At 49.0% G+C, this 19,949-nt stretch overlaps 1 protein-coding gene across 1 annotated transcript in view; it reads right to left on the reverse strand.

Annotated features, from left to right (window-relative positions):
- The window catches only part of BRINP1 (BMP/retinoic acid inducible neural specific 1), an 88,785-nt gene extending 69,679 nt beyond the window's left edge, over window positions 1-19,106 (reverse strand). The window contains exon 1 of the mRNA XM_050319780.1: window positions 18,663-19,106. The gene's annotated coding sequence lies outside the window, so the exon portion shown is untranslated. The remainder of the gene's footprint in view (window positions 1-18,662) is intronic.
- Between the last annotated feature and the right edge of the window lie 843 nt (window positions 19,107-19,949).

The raw sequence follows: 19,949 nt of genomic DNA on the forward strand, positions 1-19,949 counted from the left end.
CAGTCCTGTCACCCCATATAGGAGAAGTTCTGTGCACATCAGTACAAGGGTGCTTAAATTCAGGACAGGAATGTGAGCTAGAAAATGGATTAGCCCCAAAACCCACCATTTTATGGGCAGCTTCTGAAACAAGTCAGAAATTTTGAGTGCAGGTCTCCTGCTCTCAGAATGCACCAGCCCAGGCTCTGCCACTGCAGGTTCTCCTGGAAGGTCTATTGAAGTCAATGAGCCTTGGGTTGGATCTCATTGCAAAAATATAATCAAATACCATATTAACTCTTAATTTGGAACAGCATATTAAATTAGAAGCTCGAATTAACCTGGAACTGCATTTATATAATGAGAAGATTTAAAATCTCTGTATCATGAAGGTTGGAGAACTCTTACCCAAAGCTGTTCTCACCAGCCCTGAACCCTGGAGCCACTCTGCTGCAGCACTGCATTCCCAGCTATTCCCTAAGCACTGAGCCTGAAAATCCCACTGAGACAGAAGGATGTGTGGAAAAGAAAGCCATCTCACACTTATCAGTAATAATCAGTCAAACCCAGAGGGGTGGTACCAGCTAGACCCCAACCAAAACCAAGAACTGAAAAATCCCAGAGAATATTGAGGATCTGCACTGAAATCTCACCATCACCAACACTCCCTCCCATCAGTTCTGCAACACAGCTTTGCTAAAAACCAAAGGAATTCAGTCCTTGCCAGGTTTAAAAAACCAAAACCACTCAGGTCTGAGCATCTCCAACATTAAAGCAGTTTGGGAGCCAAGTTTAAGGCCACCTCTAGCTGTGAGGTTTATTTATTTCCTTCTTTGAGACTGTTCTGCTCTGTGCTAAATCCATCTCCTGACCACCTGGAGCGTTTGAGAGTCTTGGCTGTGATGCTTGTCTGTTTAGATAGACTGTAAGTAGAGCTGGTCAAAAAATTTTGACAGAACAGTTTTTCACAGGAAAAGGCAGTTCTCTCGAAATCCAAACGTTGCACAAGAACTTGTCAATTTTGACAAACTTTTTTACGTTTAAAGTGTCAAAACAAATCGGTTTGATTTTCTCTCTTCATTTTCAGTCATGTTGAAATGTCTAATTTTGAGGAAATAAACACATTATTTTTATATTGTTTCAATTAATTTGTTTTGACATTTTTACACATTTTGTATTGTATTGATATACGTTGAAAATATACTGCAGGTTGAATAAAATATTTGATGTTGTTTCATTTATTATATGTGTTGTCATCAGAAAATGATAAATATTTCTCATGGCACTTTAGTGCTTCAGCACCACAGGAACAGAAAATATTGATGATTTCAAATTATTATTACTTTTGAATTTTTAGGCCGTAAGAGCCTTGTGGGATCCTGGTTCTCCTTCACGCTGAAGCTTTAAAAAATCCCCAACCACGTATCAAAAGGCAAGAATTTCCCAAGGAAATAGCATGTCCATTTTCCAAGCATGTCTGTCAGCTCAACGACAGCATAGCACAGCTCCACTCCCCTCTGCACACCAGAAAACCAACTTCTCCACTTGCTAAAGAAAAAAAAAAAAGGGGGAAGAAAATGCAAATTTTCCCAGAGTGGAATTTGTGTGCAATGTTTTCATGAGCATCAGGGATATAAGTCTGAATACCATTGACCTCCTGGGGCCTTTGGGCTTCCAAACCACTTATGTACTTTAAAAAGACATATTCCACCTCCTTCTTGGAAGTCTACCTGTTTGGTTGTTTGGGGTTTTTTTCTTGCTTTAAACCACATTTTTTTCTCCTCTGTGTGTAGCCTCTGAATTTCTGCCATCAATTCTGTGCTGGTGGTGGTGAAAGCGGGTTGAAAAGAAGGGCAAAGCAAGTGGCAAAAGGGAGGGCGAGAACAGAAGCACAGAGTGAGCCTGGAACGAGGCAACTTATTGATCCTTCATTTCGTGGATGGAAATGTCCCCAGCGGCTCCTGTGCAGTTCGATAGGAGATGGAGGCAGGGCTGGATGGCCAGAGGACACAGAATCCATTCCAAATGTGGAGAAAAGGAGGACCCCCAACGTGAGGCTGTCCCTGATGGCGGATGGAGCAAGAGGCAGAGCATGGCCAGACTCCTTCTCCTCCCTTCACAGGAGTAAAAGGAAGTTCCAGTGGGTACTAAGGGCTGCTCCTTCCCACTGAGGCTATGCCTGACCATTGTCTTTCCCTTCTCCCCCCTTTCCTGAGGGTAAAACAAAGTTCCAGTACATAGTAAGAGCTGCTCCTTCCCATCAAAGGTTCAGCAGCCCTTGGAGAGAGCGGTCAGTCCTCAACACTGCGGTGTTTGTGCAGTGGGAATGAAAAGGAGAAGCATCCCCCACCTTTGCAGGTTTATTTACAGCAGCAGAGGGGTTTTTCTGTCTGCTTTTCCTCTTAAAGGGACCTGCCTCAACCGCCAGGCACTGCGGCTGGAAATCTGAATCCCCCCACGCAGCTGCTGGGAGGGCACCTCTGCATGCAGATCTGTCTGGATGTCTCCTCGTGCTCCAGCTGGCCTGTCACTATGGATTACAGCCTTCAGCTAATAGTGAGCACTGCTGGAGTCTGAGACTTCCATTAAAAGCCGAGCTTTCCACCTCCCCGCCCCACAAATGGCTCCATCCCAGACGTGGCCTCATCTCTGGGGTGGGGAAGGAGCAAAGTGCTTCAATTTGTTTCTGTGTTAGGCAACAATGGAATAAGTTGAAGGCAGAAAAAGAGGTTTGAGGATGACAAATTCTGAACACTGTGGATAATTTACTTGAAAGTTGATCCTACCCGTTGTCATCAGCACATCTGTAGTGCTGGAGCCCGATCCCCCTGACAGCAAGGGCACAATGGAGCACTGAATTACCCCCTGGAAGAGTCCTTGAGGGAAATGCTTCATTACTCCAAGCCATATTGTGGAGTGTCTTTGGAAAGCAGGAATGCTCCTGCAGGGAGAGATTGCCCATCCATGCCAGACTCTGAAAATCATTAGCCCTTCATCACCAGAGGAACTGAAGGGTGCTGACAGATCTAAGAGAATTGGCCTGGGCACTTGACCTTTGCCCACTGCCAGGGGGAAATCGCTGACCAGGAAGAACAGCACATGCTCCATCAGGCTCTACAGAGAGGGGGAAGAGGGTCTGGAAGGATTCAGAGCTATTTGTAAGGCAAACACTGATGCTTCAGCACAGCCTGTGCAGTTGGCCGGCGCTGCCATCACTCGTGGGCATGCTGAAGGATGACTTCCAGCTTGGCAAGTGCCAGGTGCCATCACAACTCCTCCTGCTCCAATGGAGGCATTCAGGAAAGACTTCTATGTGAATGCTGAGAGATTCACACCTCTGGGGCTGGGGGAAGGACAGGACATGCTGAGTGGCAGTTTACAGTTCCACTGGCGTGGTGTCCTGCAGTCCCCTCCACCAGCACGCTGCTGACTTCTGCTGCATCTCCCCCACACTGGAGGGATCCTACGTGCCTCTGCAGGTTCCCAAAGTGACTTTGTCTGAAAGCAATCCAGAGCAGGCGTCACATTTGTGTCTTCAACTGCCTGACTCCCAGAAAGATCCTGTGCAATAAGCTGGCCAAATCCAAATCTGAAAAACACCTCCATCGCTGGTCGTGATTAATTAATTCTGCTTCGACATTCCCCAGGGCACCTAGCAGCTAGTCAGAGCTGCCAGAGACAGAGACACTGCTGTGGAAAAGGAATAAACAGACTTTCCTCAACTGCAGACATGGAATTCGATAATAAATAGCTAGCTAGATAGAAAATTTTCTGTGAGTGTTAAATTAAATGCAGAACAGGAATACAGCTGGCTTATCCCTGTGAAATCAAAGGTGTTTGGAAGGAGTTTCCAGAGAAAGAAGAGTATTTAGAGTCTACTGTGCTCATGAAGACATAGCCTGAAGTTATCTATCATGGCTAATGTGACTGTTTACAATGACAGACAGCTATTCCTGGACATTTTACTCTTGGTGTAATATTCTCAGACCAGAGCAGCTCAAGGAAACTTCCTTCTAATTTACATCTCTGTTTTCTCCCTCCTCCTGACTGGATTGCAGAGTAGGCAGCATCTTTGTTCCCGCAGCACCCACACGGTTTCTCCAGCCAGCTGTTGTGGGCTTGGCCTGCGTTCCTCAGGGAGCTGCAGCTGTCAGCCCAAAGTACAGCCTCTTGAACCTCTCCTCCTGTGTGCCCTTTAAATGCCTCTGTCCCCTAAACCCATAGGCCCTGCCCAGGTTTCTCCACTCCCCACACAGCAGAGGCTGCAGTGACAAACATGCAGGCTTTGAGGAGGTCAGCAGGAGCTCCGGTGACATCCCGGATGCAGGTACAGACCTGTGAGTGTGCTGTAGCGAGCAGATGGCTGTCTAATCCCTGCCAGCACGGCAGCCCCGGTGTGCAGGGAGCACCCCCAACCCCTGTCTCATTGAATATGCACATTCACAGCTGATTTTACTCCAGCACTGCAAGTCCCTGTGCACAAACCGCCCAGACAAATCCAGGGCGAGACGTCCTCGATTGAGGTCCTGTCACAGCAAAGAGGGCAGATCTGCTGGTTCCCTTTTGCCCACGCATCTCCCAGTCCTGCAAGTCTTTGCTCCCCCTTTGGCCTCTGTATCCCTGAGGGTACAAGTCCCACCTCACAGATATGTTGATGTTCTGCTCCCAAGACGTTCAGTTCAGCAGTGAGGGTTCCGAGCATGCAGGGGGTTCCTCTGCCTTCCTTCACACCTTTGTCCAGTCTCAAATCAGTTCAGATCAGCCCTTCCTCCCCCTTTACTCTTTTCCTTCACCCACCTCGCTCCTTCTTTATCCATCCCAGCAGGCACAGCCAAGACATGTTATTAACACTTGCCACTTGGTTAGCAATCCTCTCCAGGAGGAGCAGAGGAGGAAGAGAGGGAAGCGTGCAAAAAATAGAGTGTCAGGAAACTCGGATTAAAGGAAGAGTAGCAAAGACTTGAAGGTGTGAATGAGAAAGTGCAGGAGTAGAAGAAGTATGAGAAAAATCTAATGGGTGAGAAAGAGATTTATAATTAATCCATAGGCTAGTGAGAAAGTGGGGAATGGAAGTCAAGAGCGTAGGATTCTCTGTATGTTTCTTTTCCTGATTTAATCTGACTTCAGACAAATCTTTTTACTTTCCCCTTTTATCTCCCATCGCTCTGGACCCTTTGAGTGTGTGTTATTTGAGGTATGAACTGTCTTTAACTGCCTGTAGCATAAAGGGAACTGCCATCATAGGCACTAAGGATGCGAGACATTGTTTTTAACACATCCTAAAATTAGGCTCGGAAAAGTGCTTGGGGATTGTCTGCCAATGTTTATTAATTCAGATTGAATTCATTAGACAGTTACTGTCAAAAAATGGGATGGGAAAAAAAATTAAAAGAATCAAAGTACACAACTGCATTATTTCTTAAATGCTTTGTGATGAGGTGTTTGCTAAGTGGATATAGAAAGAAGTGAAAAAAAAAACAAAAACAAAAAAAAAAAACAAACAAAAAAAACCAAACAAACCCCCACCCACAAAAAAACCAAAAAAAAACAAAAAAACCAAACAAACAAACAAAAAAAAGTGGAATAATGTGGTTATGAAAAAAAAAAACAAGGTTATGCTTCTCTGCTAAGTGTAAATTTTGAAGTGATTTTATACTCTCCTTTCTTTCTAGTCTCAAATATAAAATCTTTTCATTCTTCCCCTGCCACGTTAATTATATCTAAATACCTTAAAGTAATTTTTTCCCTTCATTTTTTGTTCCAGAACCAAACTGATGGGAAAAAAAAAAAAAAAAAAAAAAGAGAGAAGTCATTATTCACCTCTTTCTACCAGGAATTCCAATAGCTGTCTGTCAGATCTTCATAACAACATGAGGGATCTCAGCAAGGCTGACTTTCTGTGAATTTCTTAAGCTGACAACTTTCAGAGTCTTTTGCTCTCTTCTAGTCTAAACCCGCATTCAACAGAGAACTTAGAGTGAAATAATTAGATTTACAGAAAAGTAAATGAGCAAATCCTTGTATCAAAAAGGAGAGAAAAGTTCCCAGGAAATAATCTAAGAGTGGATTTACTTTTTCCCTTAGAAATTGCCATATACTGCTGGTTTATTCTAAGACTGTGACACAATCCCTTTTTGCCCTCTGTTTCTCTGAATTCTTTCTTTTCTTTGCAATTCTCATGGCTGTCTTTTTATTTATTTTTTTTTTAAGCACCATTATCCCTAACACAGAACCAGAAAACTGGAGCATGGGATGTCCAAGTGCATATGACATTAAACAAAAAAAAAAACCAAACCAAACCAAACCAAACCAACCCAAAAAAAACAAACAAAAAAAACCCAACAAAAACAAAGACCAAAACAAAACAAAAACAAAAAACAAAAACAACAAAGAAACACACACACACACAAAAAAAAACCCAAAAACAAACAAAAAAAATAACAACAACAACAACAAAGCAGAGAGCTCCCTGAATCCGCAAACCCTGACTCAAACCAGAGGTATTTGGGAAAGCATCACCTGCTTAACTTCCAGTGGATTTAAAGAGAATTAGGCACATATATAGGAACTGGGCATCAAAATATCTCCAGGTGTTTCCACATTGCCAAAGATCTTGGCTCCTCTGTTCCTTAGCCACAGACATTACACTTGCATTTGTTTGCTCTTGAGCTTTCTTCAGGAGGAAAGAAACTTCCACTAAGAAGTAACCCAGTTCTGGGTATATTTTGCTTTATTAACATCAGTTGTGGGCAATATGAGTAAGCACAAACCCTCCAAAGGCTTATTGTCATCCTCCACAGTCCTCCAGCACTGTCCCAGCAGACACTGCACGCTTGAACACTCTGCATGTGGGGCATGGCAAATGCATCCTTGAGCCTCTTTCTACAAAAATTCTGCATTATTGAGCTGGAAATCGGTCCTCATATCCTTTCAAGTGCTTGGAGCTTTAAAATTACACCTAAAAATAAAATCCAGAGTGTGCCTCAGCTCTCCTGTTGATTTCCTTTTCCCCAGCTCCGAATCTTATAGCTGGAGGTCTGCAGACAAGCAGGAATGTGTGTTTGTCCCCAGCACTTCTGGCCACCACTATTATGGCACCCCAGGGAGGGTCATGCCCCAGCATCAAAGTTATCTGAGACACGAAGGGGTTGGGGACTGCACTTCACTGGTCTCGAGGATCTACAAAAAAACCTGCCTTGGAGGAGCATAAGTGAGGAAAAAAGTGCAGCCATGGACAGAATTTCTGCCTTCAAACTTGAAAACAAAGTAATGAGAAGCACTGCAGGAGAATCCACTGGCAGGAAGGACTTATCAGACTCTTTTGCTCCTCTTTTTAATGTAAGCAGCTTTATCATTAATTGCTATTTACTGAAAATGCTGAAATTGGTAAAAAAAAAAGATTAATCTGGTGAAGTGAAACAGCAGCCTTGATTCAGGCTTCTTAAAGCACAATGCACATCTCTCTCTGTGTGTGTTTGCACATGCACTTCGCTGTGGGTGTTGTGGAAGTCCCCATTTCTGTGTGCAAGGGAGGGATATTCCAGTGAAAGGCCAACTTTGCCAGTGGTCTTGGGTGAAGAGGAGAAAAATTAATTCAGGACAGATTTCTAAAGGTTGAGCCATTTTGCTGGGGTGGAAGAGAGACAGATGCAAACCAGTGCTGCTTTTGCTCCAGCACTGGAAATGTAAAGACTCAGCACTGCTGAGAACCAGTCTTTGGGGGGTAATATTTCCTGAGGACAGGGGATGCTGAATTCTTTAAAAAAAAAAAAAAAAAGAAAAAAAAGAAAAAAATCCAGATTTTTCCTCATGCCAAAGTTAGATCCGAGTTCCCTGGGTAGTTGAGATTCACTGTGTGAGCTGGAGGGCTCAGCACTGACTGTGAGAGATTCGGCTCCTGTGCATGGAAACACATGCATTTAAAAAGCTCTTCTGGAAGCTATCAGCCTAAGTGACCTGCCCAAGGTCATATATAACATGTTGGTGACAGCACCGTGATTGAACTATCTTGCTACAGTGCTGCTTTATTCACACAGTGCTCTTGCATCCCAAAACAGCCTCTGCTCCTGATCCACTGCTCCCTTCCTCTCCTTATCACAGTCTCCTTAGAGACACATCTGTCCTGTGCTCCGTAAACCATAATATACCTGCAGTCTTTTATTCACTGTCTACCACCATGCAGTTTTATTACAGATCCCTGAATTATCCAGCCTAGGCTACAATCTACTTATTCCTGCCAGCCATTCTCCCTTTCGACCCTCACCTCACCTTTCAGCCTTCTCAGTGTTTTAAAGTCTTTCAGGTACTTGAAATGCAGGGACAATTCTGATTCTCTGGGGGAAATCCAGCAGAATTTCACTGAGGCCAGTCTGCTGGTCTCCCTCTCTTTTCTAAATGCAGATGGTTGGAAATCAGAAGCTAGCACTGGTCTCTGCAGTCCCATTTGAACCAATCCTTCAAGAATACTAACTCACAGCTGCCATTTTAAAGCTCTGTTCCCCATTCTTGCCATCTATAAAATTTTATTCCCCTCCTCTCTCTGCTCCTTTCATCAGAAATCAATCTTCCAATAATGCAGGTAAATTGCAGTCCTACCTTATAGCTATTTTTTTGCATGCATCTTTCTCATGCATTTTGCAGAGCTAAAGCTCCCTTGTCCATCCTTCCCCTTTCCAGCCAAACCCATAAGCACAGCAATCATCACACCTACCCAACCCTCACCAGCAGATTTGCAACTGCTGGTCACATCTCTCTCCTGTTTGCAATCCAGGAGGCAAAGGAATCATTTGTCCCAACATGCCAATTTGTCTCAGCATTCATACTTGCATTGCCTGTGAACTTTGAGCTCCTACCTGCCAGCTCTCCCCTCCCTCCACCCAGCCCCACTCACACACCTCTCAGAACTTAATTCCACTTAAACAGTATTGGTGTTCTTTCCTCACACCCATCACCTGTCCATCCTCCCAATTTTCTGAGAGAATCTGCTTTATTCCCTGTCTCAGCCCCAGAGCAGATGACCATGAAAGAGCAATCTCCTCTCTGCTCACTCACGGCCATTGGAGAAGGGGCCCTCAGCAGGTGTCACCTGTCAAAGCTGAACATCCCTGTCTGCACACAACAACCTGTTCTCTCTTCACCCAAATGTCTTTCTTCAGAATCAGGACCAAAAATGGCTGATGGGAGAGGAAGGGTGTGGAGAAAGGCATGTTCCTCCTCCCTTCCACCAGTGTGGCCTCGGCTATGGTGGATGACAGTGGGCAGGATGCAGGACTGTGTCCAGCATGCACCAGACAGGGTGGACTTCTGTCTGTAGCAGGCACCTTGAGACCTCACATGCATGTGGCTCTGGGGAGAAAATGAGGGGAGAGGACACGGCTCCATGTCTGATCTCTCTCCTCTGTGTCAGTCCTACCAGGCTTGATTTGGTTAAATCTCAAGGTTTCTTGCACTCCTCTCTGCCGCAGCCCTCCTGCATCAGCTTGGGCAAATTCTTTAAGGTGACATTTTACAAACACCTTGGAGGCTGATTTTCCAACTGTTCCCCATATCCCACTGCGATATTTAAGGTCCTATCTTCTGAAGTGTTCCACTACCCTGCCACTGAGTAGTTTTAAAATCTGTCAAGGCAAAACTGCAAACTGAAATGCTTCCAGTGACTCTAACAGGATTTGAATCGATCCTCGAGCCTTGTGCTGCACTTCCTCTGGTTCTGAGCAGAGGTGACGGCATTCCTTGTTTCTTTTCCTCCTCCTCTGTCCAGACAGCAGGCCCTTGAGGGTGGGAAGCTTGCATCCATACAGTTCCTGGTGCTGAGAGACTCCAGGCTCGCCCGAGCTCTGCGCCATCCCGCAGATAACGGCGGCGATGGAGGAAACTGAGCCGTGCAGCTCAGGGTCACTGCAGCTGCTCATAACCACCCCTTTTATGTCCTGCTCCAATATCTACTGTAATCACTGAAATTACTTTTGTGGGAGTTGACACAGAGGAAGAGATTGCTGGATTGATATTCTGCCTGGCATTGATGAAAACCTTTTTGTAATACCTTAATCCAGCACCCACAGAAGCAATTTGCTAATCTCTTGCTGACTTAGCTTCTAGTGGGATCGACCATAGCCAGTCATATTACCTGGCCAACCATATTATGTTCTTTTTATGCAGAGAGAAAATGTCCTTCCTGACCCCAGAAGATGGTCAGCCTTTGCTTTGAAGCATGAGATCTGATTACCATTGTCCCAGATTGCAGGGCTGCAAATGCTATTAATTGCTACAAAGTTACGTAGCCTTTTACACTTCAAATCCATCCGGACTTTCATCTCAGCGACATCCTGCAGCAGGGAATTGTGTGGCTCCAGTATATGCTGAAGAAAGGACTATTTCCTTTTAATTTGCTTTAAAAGTTGTGCCCTTTAATTTTGATGTGTCCCCTTGTTCTTGTATCATCAAAGTGTTAAAATGCTTCTGATCACTTTTCATTTTAACCTTCATATACCTTTGTACTGAAACCTGAATTCCCCTTCTAGCTCCTCACTTCCCCAGACTAGATAAACTATTATTTCCAGGCTTTCTTTATTTAACTTGTTAATATTTGTAAAGCAATTTAAAATGTATTAATATGCTTCAATTATAATATCACTCCTATTTTCCATCCTTCCTTTTAATGTCTCAAGTGTCCATCTAATTTGCCATCAATCTCCATTGATTCTCCCTCTGATGATATGTTAGTCTTTATAATATCCTGGGGAATATTTCTTCTGCCTTCCTGACCAGCATTTTGGAACAAAGAAGCTAAACGCTGACGGATCATAAACATGATTCACTCTGCACTCAGCATGTGTATGGATTTGCTGTTGCTCAGGCTTTGATCCTGGAAATAGGTTTCATTATGTCCGTGGGGCTGTAATTAAAAATTTGACTGTGTGATTCCAGTTGCAGGATTGGGCTCTTTGCAGGCAGGATTGCACTGGGTCGGCAACACTTGAGCACAGAAGTGAAACCGAGTCTGTATTTGATATTTTTGAGCAATATCTGAGCACTCAGTGACATATCCTGCAGCAGTGGGGCCCTTGAGACAAGGAGGGTGAATTGATATCTGTCCAGTCACAAGCAGAGAAGAGAAATGAGACATGGATGTTCACTCCTTCTCTTTCCCATAGAAAGTTGGAGACACCCAAGGAAATTATGTGGTACTAGATGTAAAAAATTCTAAGCAAATACTTCTGCAGATAACTCATAACTTACTCCATTACTGCAGAATGTTGTGAAAACCAAAAGCATAAATGGAGACAAAAAAGAAATAGTCACACACAGCATCCTCCTGGTGACACTGCACATGACAGTCCTCAGACAACTGACTGCACATCCCCACACAGCTGAAAGGTTATCCCTGGAGTGACAGCACCCATCCATGCCTTCCTGATCCCTTCAGTGGTTTGGTTAGACCACTTCTCAGTTTCTCCCAGTCTTAACAAGGCCCGATCCAGCTCCATCACCAAAGTGTCAGCAAATACCCCGAGCGGCACTTCCAGTTCCAATCAGTCTTTTAACCTTAACTCTTCTCCCTCAAGAAGCAAATGAAAGGATTGATACACAACTATCTCTAATTGCACAGAAAGGATTTTATAAAAATATTTCTGAGAACTCGAGTTACTTTAAGCAAACATCATGTAAATATTGTGGGGAAATCCTAACTGGTCTCTTTTCCCTGGTTGATTTAGATTTATCTGTTCACTGGCCTAAAACATGGTACAACAACCCTCCATCATTTTCAAATACTTTATAGTTCTCTTTTAGGAGAGTGGAAATGGCAGATAAACACATTATCAGCATTCTCAGGCATAAAACAGCAAAGCCTGGAGTTGTTTTGCAGAAGCAACTCCGAATTTGGACGACATGACAATAAGCAATTCTAGAAATAGCTGCTGGTCTTAGGGCTACGTTACAGAGATCCTTGTTGCTGCTTTTTTCTCTCTGTTCACAGTTTTAGCACAAACACTGTGCTGCCTTTGTTAGCTCTTCCCTTTGACTTTCTCAGTATTTCTCAGGCATCTTTCAGTCTCACCTTATACCTCCTGAGCTCTCCGCGCTCCCTCAAAACACATCTTTGATTTTGACTGCCATTCTCCCCCAGCACAGAGCAGTGTGGGAAATGGCTGGAATAACTCTGGCATCCTCCTGTTCTGGGCAGCGAGGGGGTCTGAGCCAGGAGGGACCCACAGCCACGTATGTACCCCAGCATATGTCTGAGGGTTCGCTTACCCACTCACCATCTGTACCTGCTGGAAGAGCAGCCACGTGCCCAAAGCTGCCAGGCTGCTCCAGCTCCTGCATCCTGCCTCACTTTTGTCTGTGCCACTGGTCCCAGAAGTCCAGCTAAAGATTCACACCCGATTATCCCAGTTCTCCTGCCTGCCCTGAATCCTCAGCCTCCTCCCCAGGGTCACAGCTCGTTCCCATCCATCCTTCCTTGGTTAGTTTTAGGGTTTTTTGTAATTTTCTACCTCTGAACTACTGAAGACATCTTTTTAATTTATGTTTCTGGTCCTGCAGCCTCACCTGGAATGTGCTGCCCACGGGAGGCGATGGTTTTAAAGCTCACCCTGTCTGCCACCCTGCTTAGCAAGTCAGCGTCCACAACTGCAAGGATGAATTACCACAGAGGTCTCCAGTGTTAGCAGTGCATCTGACACCCTCACACACAGCTCCAGCAGGGCAAAGAGATGGCTAAATGGGATCAGTTGTGCCGACTCAGGACTTGTGGCCAGAACTGCATCCAAAACCATGATGGACACAGCAGAGTCTGGAGCACAGGCCAGGTTCTAAATCACGCTCTAAATCAAAGCCTAAGAAAGAGATCCTCACTCACCACGGAGCCAGTTAACAGCCCTGGCTCCGACAGCCTGGGATGATTTACAGCAAGTGGCTGCAAGCTTTTCACAGGTACTGCTGTACAACATATTCCAGCTGGAATATGCATAGATATAAAAGTCCAAGTTGTGAGAAGATCTGTCGTAAGGCTCTAGGCTGTATCTTCTATAAAAACCAGGTGGAAGGACGTGCTGCCTATCAGGATAACCATGAGATAGATCCCAGGTATGAAGAGACTGCAGGATCCAGAGCTACTCTACTGGAAATCAGGAGTACGGAGAATGGATGGGAGTGTGGGAGCTCCCTCTGCTCCTACATTCTGTTTTGATTTCCAACAAAAAGCCCTGGAGCTAATTGTTTTTTTCTGGAGCTTCTCTTACGTGTGAGAACCTCTCATAGCTTGGTTTGCAAGCTTTTGTGTCACTGCTTGGTATGTGTCAGCCCAGGGCTGACTTTGCTGTAATTCCTGACCCTCTGGGAGGGAAGATGTCACTGTGATGGCAACACTCCATCGAACGGTGCCCACTGCTACCAGACACAGAGAATTGTTCTAGGGCCTGAAAGCCATGCTGGTGCTCCTGGCAACTCAGTTTCTACCTCTGCCCAGCGTTTCCATCACCAACACAAACAGTGAACAACAACAGTGTGTGTCTGGCAAGGGCTGTTCTCTCCCTCCTCCTCTGCAGGCCACCATCTGAAGCTGGTTTAGCTTATTCACTCCCATCAGATGCTGCCTCTCTGACTTACTGTTATTCCTATTGCCAGTGGAATAGGTGATCCATCAGCAGTGCAACTAGCTGTTTTTCTGAAATAGGAGCTAGGAATCATATGTATGAGAGTTCAAGCAGTTAGGGATGCTATGTCAACACCTAGAGATGTGCCATCACCAGAGCTGCAGTGGCTTTGGTGACACCCTGGGTCCCCTTCTCACCCAGCACTGGGCTCCAAACGGGCCTGTCAGGGACACAGCAGAGCTCTGTGCAGAGCTGAGCTCTGCCAGCTGCGCCGTGCACGCAACAATAAAATGGATGTAGAGCACATGACTTCAGAAGAACAAACAGCAAAAATAAATAAGAGTCTTTCTCTCCCTCCTGTGATGCTGCTTGCAGGTCCTGCCTCGAGGCTGCAGGAGAACAGCTCCCCAAGCAGGGGGCTGCAAAGGCTGAGACATGATGTGTTACACTCCCCAGCCCAAGTGCACAGGGAATCCTGGGCCTGACTTAGCTCCTTTTCAAAATGACACGTTTATACCCACAATATACCACCTTCGCTTAGGATCTGATCCAGCATTCCTGAAATAAACTTGATTCTTTCAATAGCCTTCAGCTCAGCCTAAATCAGCTGCTCCTCTGATTTCTGCTCTTCCTTCTGTTCCTCCCTCCCACTAGTCCCAGCACTTTTCCTTCCCTGGTCTAGCCCATCCATCCAGCAACCCTATGCCTTCTCCCAGACCTCGGGGAATGCCACCTCATTTGTCTAGTCCAGCTCTGCCTATCCTTGTTTCTCTCCACGCAGAAGAACCCAGTAGATATATCCAGTTTCCTTCCCCAGGCCCCTCCTGCTTGACAGTATTTCCCTTTTCCACACCGACTGCAGCCACGAGCTGCTGCAGCCGTGTCCACACAAGCTCCAGGCCCAGCAAGTCAGCTGGATGTGGCCACGCAGAGGCACAGCCAGCAGGGAAAGACCTCCCCTGGCATCTGGGAACACTCTGGGGTACCACACATCTCTGGGAGGTGTTTTGCCCTGACTCAGCTCAGCACCATTCCATAGCTCAGCATCCTTCTCAGGCAGCCATTTCCAGGGAAGGGGGAGAACCACACAACCAGCCCAGAGTCCGTGGGTCTTCTAGAAGCCAGATCTGTGTGTGTGTGTGTGTGTGTGTGGATATTCTCCCTCTCTGGGAAGCTGCTCTGTGTGGCCTGGAAGGAAATGGGCCAAGGTCCTTATGGTTGTTAAAATCCCGTGATACTTTCGCGAGGGGGCCGGTGTAAATCAAACCACCGGGCACGAGCTCCCTCGCTCCGGGTAATTTATATTCTGCCTCACTAAGTTCATCTCTGCACTTCCAATGCATGAAGTGATTTTTCACTTCCCCTGTAGTATTTGCTGGCACGGAAAAGCTGCTGGGCTCTGTCCCAGAAGTAGCTGCATTTCATCACCGGGTGAACGATCCCTGCGCGCACTGGGCCGGGCCCCCGCAGGCTCCGCTCGCCCCGCGGCTCCGCAGCGGGAGGACGAGAACCCACTCCCGTCCGGCCCCGAGCGCCCACCCCTGACCACCCCCGCCTTATGGGGGGCGCCTGGCCCCGCTCCGAGGGGATGCGGGCGGGGGATGAGGGCAGGGAGATGCAAGTGGAGGACGCGGGAGGGGTTGTGTGCGGAGATGCGGGTGAGGGATGCGGGCAGGGGATGCAGGCGGAGAGTATGGGCAGGGGGTGCGAGAAGGAGGTGCGGGCAGCGTACGCGGAAAGGATGATGCAAGCGGGGGGTGAAGGCAAGAAGGTGAGGGAGGGCGATGCGGGGCAGGGGACGGGGGCAGGGGATGCGGGTGAGGGATGCGGGCAGGGAGATGCAGTCGGGGCATGCGGGAGCAGGATGCAGGCAGTGGGTATGGGCAGGAGGTGCGGGCAGGGGATGCGGGCAGGGGGGTCAGGAGATGGGTATGGGCAGGGCTGTGGGCAGGGGCTGCAGGTGGTGGGTATGGGCAAGGTGTGCGGGCAGAGGTGCGGGCAGTGGGTGTGAGCAGTGGGTATAGGCAGGGGGTGCAGGCAGGGGCTGCAGGTGGTGGGTATGGACAAGGTGTGCGGGCAGTGGTGCGGGCAGGGGTGCGGGCAGCGGGTGTGAGCAGTGGGTATGGGCAGGGGGTACAGGCAGGGGATGCAGGCAGTGGGTATGGGCAGGGGGTGCAGGCAGTGGGTATGGGCAGGGGATGCAGGCAGGGGGTACGGGCAGGGGTACGGGCAGGGGCTGCCCCGCTCTCCCGGCGCTCGGTGGAGCCACAGCGCCCCCTCCTGGGGTCCGGCGGCAGCGCCCTCGGGCCGCGTTGGCGCAGCGGGCGCGGAGCGCGGGGTGTGTTCCCTTCCCGGGGGGTCCCTCCCTGACCTCCCATCTCCGAACGCAGCGCCTCGGTGTGCTCTGGGGGCTCTTCACCCTCATGTCTGTTCTTCAGAGCTTTTTGGTTTTGGTTGGTTTTTGTTGTGTTGGTTTTTTGGGGTTTTTTGGGTTTTTTTGAGGGTGCTACCGATTAATCTTTTCCTGCCTGCTCAACGTCCCTGCATCAGCTATAAACACCGAGCCCTGGATAAAGTCTAAAAATTTACATTCATTTCTGGAGGTGGGCAGGGAGCCAGGCGCGGATGTGCCGGTTCTGGAGTCGGTTCCTGCGGTGCTTTCCCCAGCAATGAGCCCAGAGCAGGCACTGGGGCTTCTGCCTGAGAGAAAACGGGAGGGTTTGGCATTGAACTATTTCTGTCATACAGACAACAATGATTATTGTCTGCTGGCAGACCCATTCCTGCATAGTGTTTAGCACCAGCCTTACACGTACTTCCAATGTAGTAAACAGTGGAGGTAAGGAGGGAACACAGACACATCCCCCATCATCTCTTTTGGGACACCTTTTACCTATAAGCAAGCCAATTCACCATATGTTCCTCCTCTCCGAAGTTTTAATACACACTTTAGTCGGCCTCATTATATTCCTGCTCTTGGAGAATTGCACAGTATCCTGACTAGGCCCTATGGAAAAAGGGGAAGGGGAGGAAGGTCAGAGGGGGAGGCTAAATACTTCTAACACCAGTGACATCATCTCCCACACACATACTAAGCTGTCTCTGATCAAAGGGGCTTGCAAAGGGAGCATGGCATGGGAGGGTTTTGCTCTGAACCAGAGTAACACTGAAGTGGAGCCTTGCACCGTGTGTTTTAGCTATGGATGTGTGTGTGGTTTTGCTCACACACGTTCAAAACCACTGTAACTCCAGCAGAGCTCTTCCCATACTCCCAGACTCCAGCTCTTATCAGAGAAGGCATGATGGGTATGGAATTGCCACTGCTCCCCCAGCCATCTCCCTGCTCCCCTGTGTGCTGCTCGTCTGCCTTTCTTTCCAGGAGTGAAATCATTCCTGAGTCCTGGGAACATGCAAAGAGCAGTAAAACAACTGTAGACACATAAAATGTAGCAGCTTTTCTGCTGAGTCGCAAAGGGCTTTGGAGTCAGACAAACCCCAGATCAATGCCTGGAGCAAACTACAAGGGAGAAGACTATGCTGGAGGAGCAAACCACCTACTGCTAGCCCTGCAAAGAAGACAAGCATGTGTGTGCTCACGTGAATGTCTGAAGGCTTGATTCACATAACAAGAATAATCAATGCAGCTATTTCTGTGGATCCAGTCTGTGTGTCTGAGCGTGGGGGAACTGCGGGGCCGCAGAGCTGGAATAGGTGTTTGCATCCATGGGAGAGTGAGCCCAAGATGCTGTGTGTGAGCACGGGGTGGGCTGTGCGAGTTCCCAGCGTGTGTTTGGTGTGTTTAGCGTGTACATGCATGAGGGAGAGCACGGCTGCTTGTCTGTGCGGTGTGTGGGAGGGAGAGAGTCCGGGTCTGCCTGTCTGTCTGTCGCTCACAAGCAGAGCTGATCGATATTTTTCCTTTATAAGGAATTTTTTAAAAAACCTTTCCCATTTCGTACATCGAACCCACACCTCTTTACTTACTCCCTCCTCCTCTCACTATCTTCCAAATACTTCTCTACAACTCCTGGGAAAGCAGCTTTACTGTCATTAACAAATTATTATTATGCATCCAGATGAGCAGCCAGAGTAAAGCACGAAGGAACCTTCCATCCTGCCTAGTGCAGATGTCAATCACACGGCTAAATTCAGACACCAATTCTGCCGGCGTTTCATCTGCTGCTGGGTTCCCTCCGGGAAGAGGAGGCTGCATCCAAGAAGTGACACCCCCTCCCCTTCCCCACTCCCAGGTATCAGCACGGGGGGACTCTCCAAAACCAAAACACACGCTCACACCTACAACCCTCTTCGGATCGTCTCTGGGGCTTTAGTCTCAGACTGTGGTGGACCTCGGGGATGATGCAATGGCGTGGAGATGTCCCCCCACCGTGCCCCCATTCCCCAAGGACTGGAAAAAGGCAAAGTTATGCTCCACACCAGCCTCGCGAGCAGCGCTGAGAGCTGAGCAGGAGAAACCCATCTCCTGCGCCGTGCGGTGCAGCCCCCCGCCATCGGCGCCCTCCCCCGGCTCTGCCGCTGTCTCCCATCCCCGCTGGAAGTCGAGGCAATCAGCCCGGTGTGGGATTCGAGGCGACAGACTTTCCTTTTTTCCTCCGCGATTTGCTTGTCACTCGCGCGAGCGGAGCAGTGGATTAAGTGGAGATGACACCATCTCCTTGGGGACGGTCCCCCCGCTCCGGGATGTATCGATACTCCGGAATACAGATGGATCCCGGCTGCCTCCCACCCGCACCGCCGCCCCCGCCTCTCCGCCAGCCCCGCCGAGCCGGGGGCTGAGCCCCCATGGCGGGGCATCCTCGGCGGGCTGCGCCTTGCCCCGGCACGAACCAGCGCTCCCAGTCTTCCCAGTGCCGGCGGATCCCGGCCCCTCGCTCAGCACCACGCACGCAGAACCGCTAACGGGGCTGCGGGACTTTTCCATCCATCGCCCCCGGTGCCCGGGGCGGGGGTGCGGGCGGTGCGGGCGGAGGGGCCGCGGGCGCGGTTACACAACGCGGGCAGGACGGGGGAGCCCGGCCCCGGGCACGGGCAGAGCCGCAGCCGCAGCGCAGCGCTCGCCTTTACCTGATGCTTAATGTCCCTCTCTGGCGGAGATCGGGTCGCCCGTGGGTTTTATTCGGCTCGGTAGGAACTTGTGGGAGAGCTTCTCTGTCCAGCTCGCATACTGGGTGCGGGGCTGATGCTGCAGGCGTGAAAATCCTGGGGCTCTAGCAGTCCTTTTCATGCTCAGACAGAAAATCCCCTTCCTTGATCCAGATCGCGGGCATTAAGGGCAGAGGCAAAAAAAAAAAAAAAAAAATCCTTTTCTCCCCTTCTTCCTTTTCCTTGCTTTTTTTTTTTTTTTTTTTTTTTTTCCCTTTCCTGTGCTCCCCCCCTCTCTTCTGCTGCTCAGTTCGTAGCCATCGGGGGAAGGAGCAGAGGCAGCAGGGAGAATGGAGAGGGGGTTAGAAATAAAAATGAAAAGGGCTCCAGGAGAGAAGCGAGAGGCTGGGCTTGCCACAGAGGGAGGGGCTTGGAGCGGGCTGGAGAGGATGAATGGGGAAGAGGAAAGCAGGGAGGAGCCCCAGCCTGGCCATTTTATTCTAAGAAGTGTTTTGTACATAATTAGAGAAGGGGAGGGGCTGGGGGCAAAAAGGAGGGACTTAAGCTCCGGCCAGACGGAGCCTGGGCCGTGGGAAGGGAGGATGAGCCCAGGAAGGGCCGCCGGACGGGGCTGAGGGGGGATCTACACTTGTCTGCTGAGGGCAGATCCGAGGGGATTTGGGGAGGAGGCTGCAGCGGGACTGGTTGCCATTCCAGGCAGCTCTCATCCATAATTTTTTTTTTTTTTTTTTTTTTTAATTTATCTTCCCCCACACGCCTTCTATTTTCACCTCATCGGAGCCAGACAGCGCGGGGCTCCATCGGCTGGGGGCGAGGGGAGCAGGATGATGCCCATCCTGACTCCACACCGGGGGGGTCCCACCCTTCCTTGGGGAGCTGGGGGGGAGCCGTTCCCGCATCCCCGCGGCGTGATGAGGTTCAGAACCGCGGACAGCTCCAGGCGGGCGGGCGGGGACGGGGACGGGGTTTCGGGGGGCTCGGGGGTTCGGAGACCCTCACCGGGTCCTCGTCAGCGGCTCGGAGGGATGAGCCGAGTGGAGCTTCCCTGGGAGGCAGCGGGCAGAGCTCCCGGTGCCTCCCGGCCCGGCTGGACCCGCCTGGCAAAGTCCGACCGCTGAGCTCGGGGAAGGTTTTGGAGGGGAACGGAGGTGGGGATGCCTCAAGGGCATGACCCACCCAGACAGATCTCAGCAGCTCAGCAAAGGCAACCCGTGTAGGGAGAGCGTTGATCAACGCCGAGATGTGAGG

This window comes from Myiozetetes cayanensis, unplaced genomic scaffold (assembly GCF_022539395.1).
Source record: "Myiozetetes cayanensis isolate MyiCay16 unplaced genomic scaffold, myiCay2020 scf23, whole genome shotgun sequence".
NCBI classification, from domain to species: domain Eukaryota; kingdom Metazoa; phylum Chordata; class Aves; order Passeriformes; family Tyrannidae; genus Myiozetetes; species Myiozetetes cayanensis.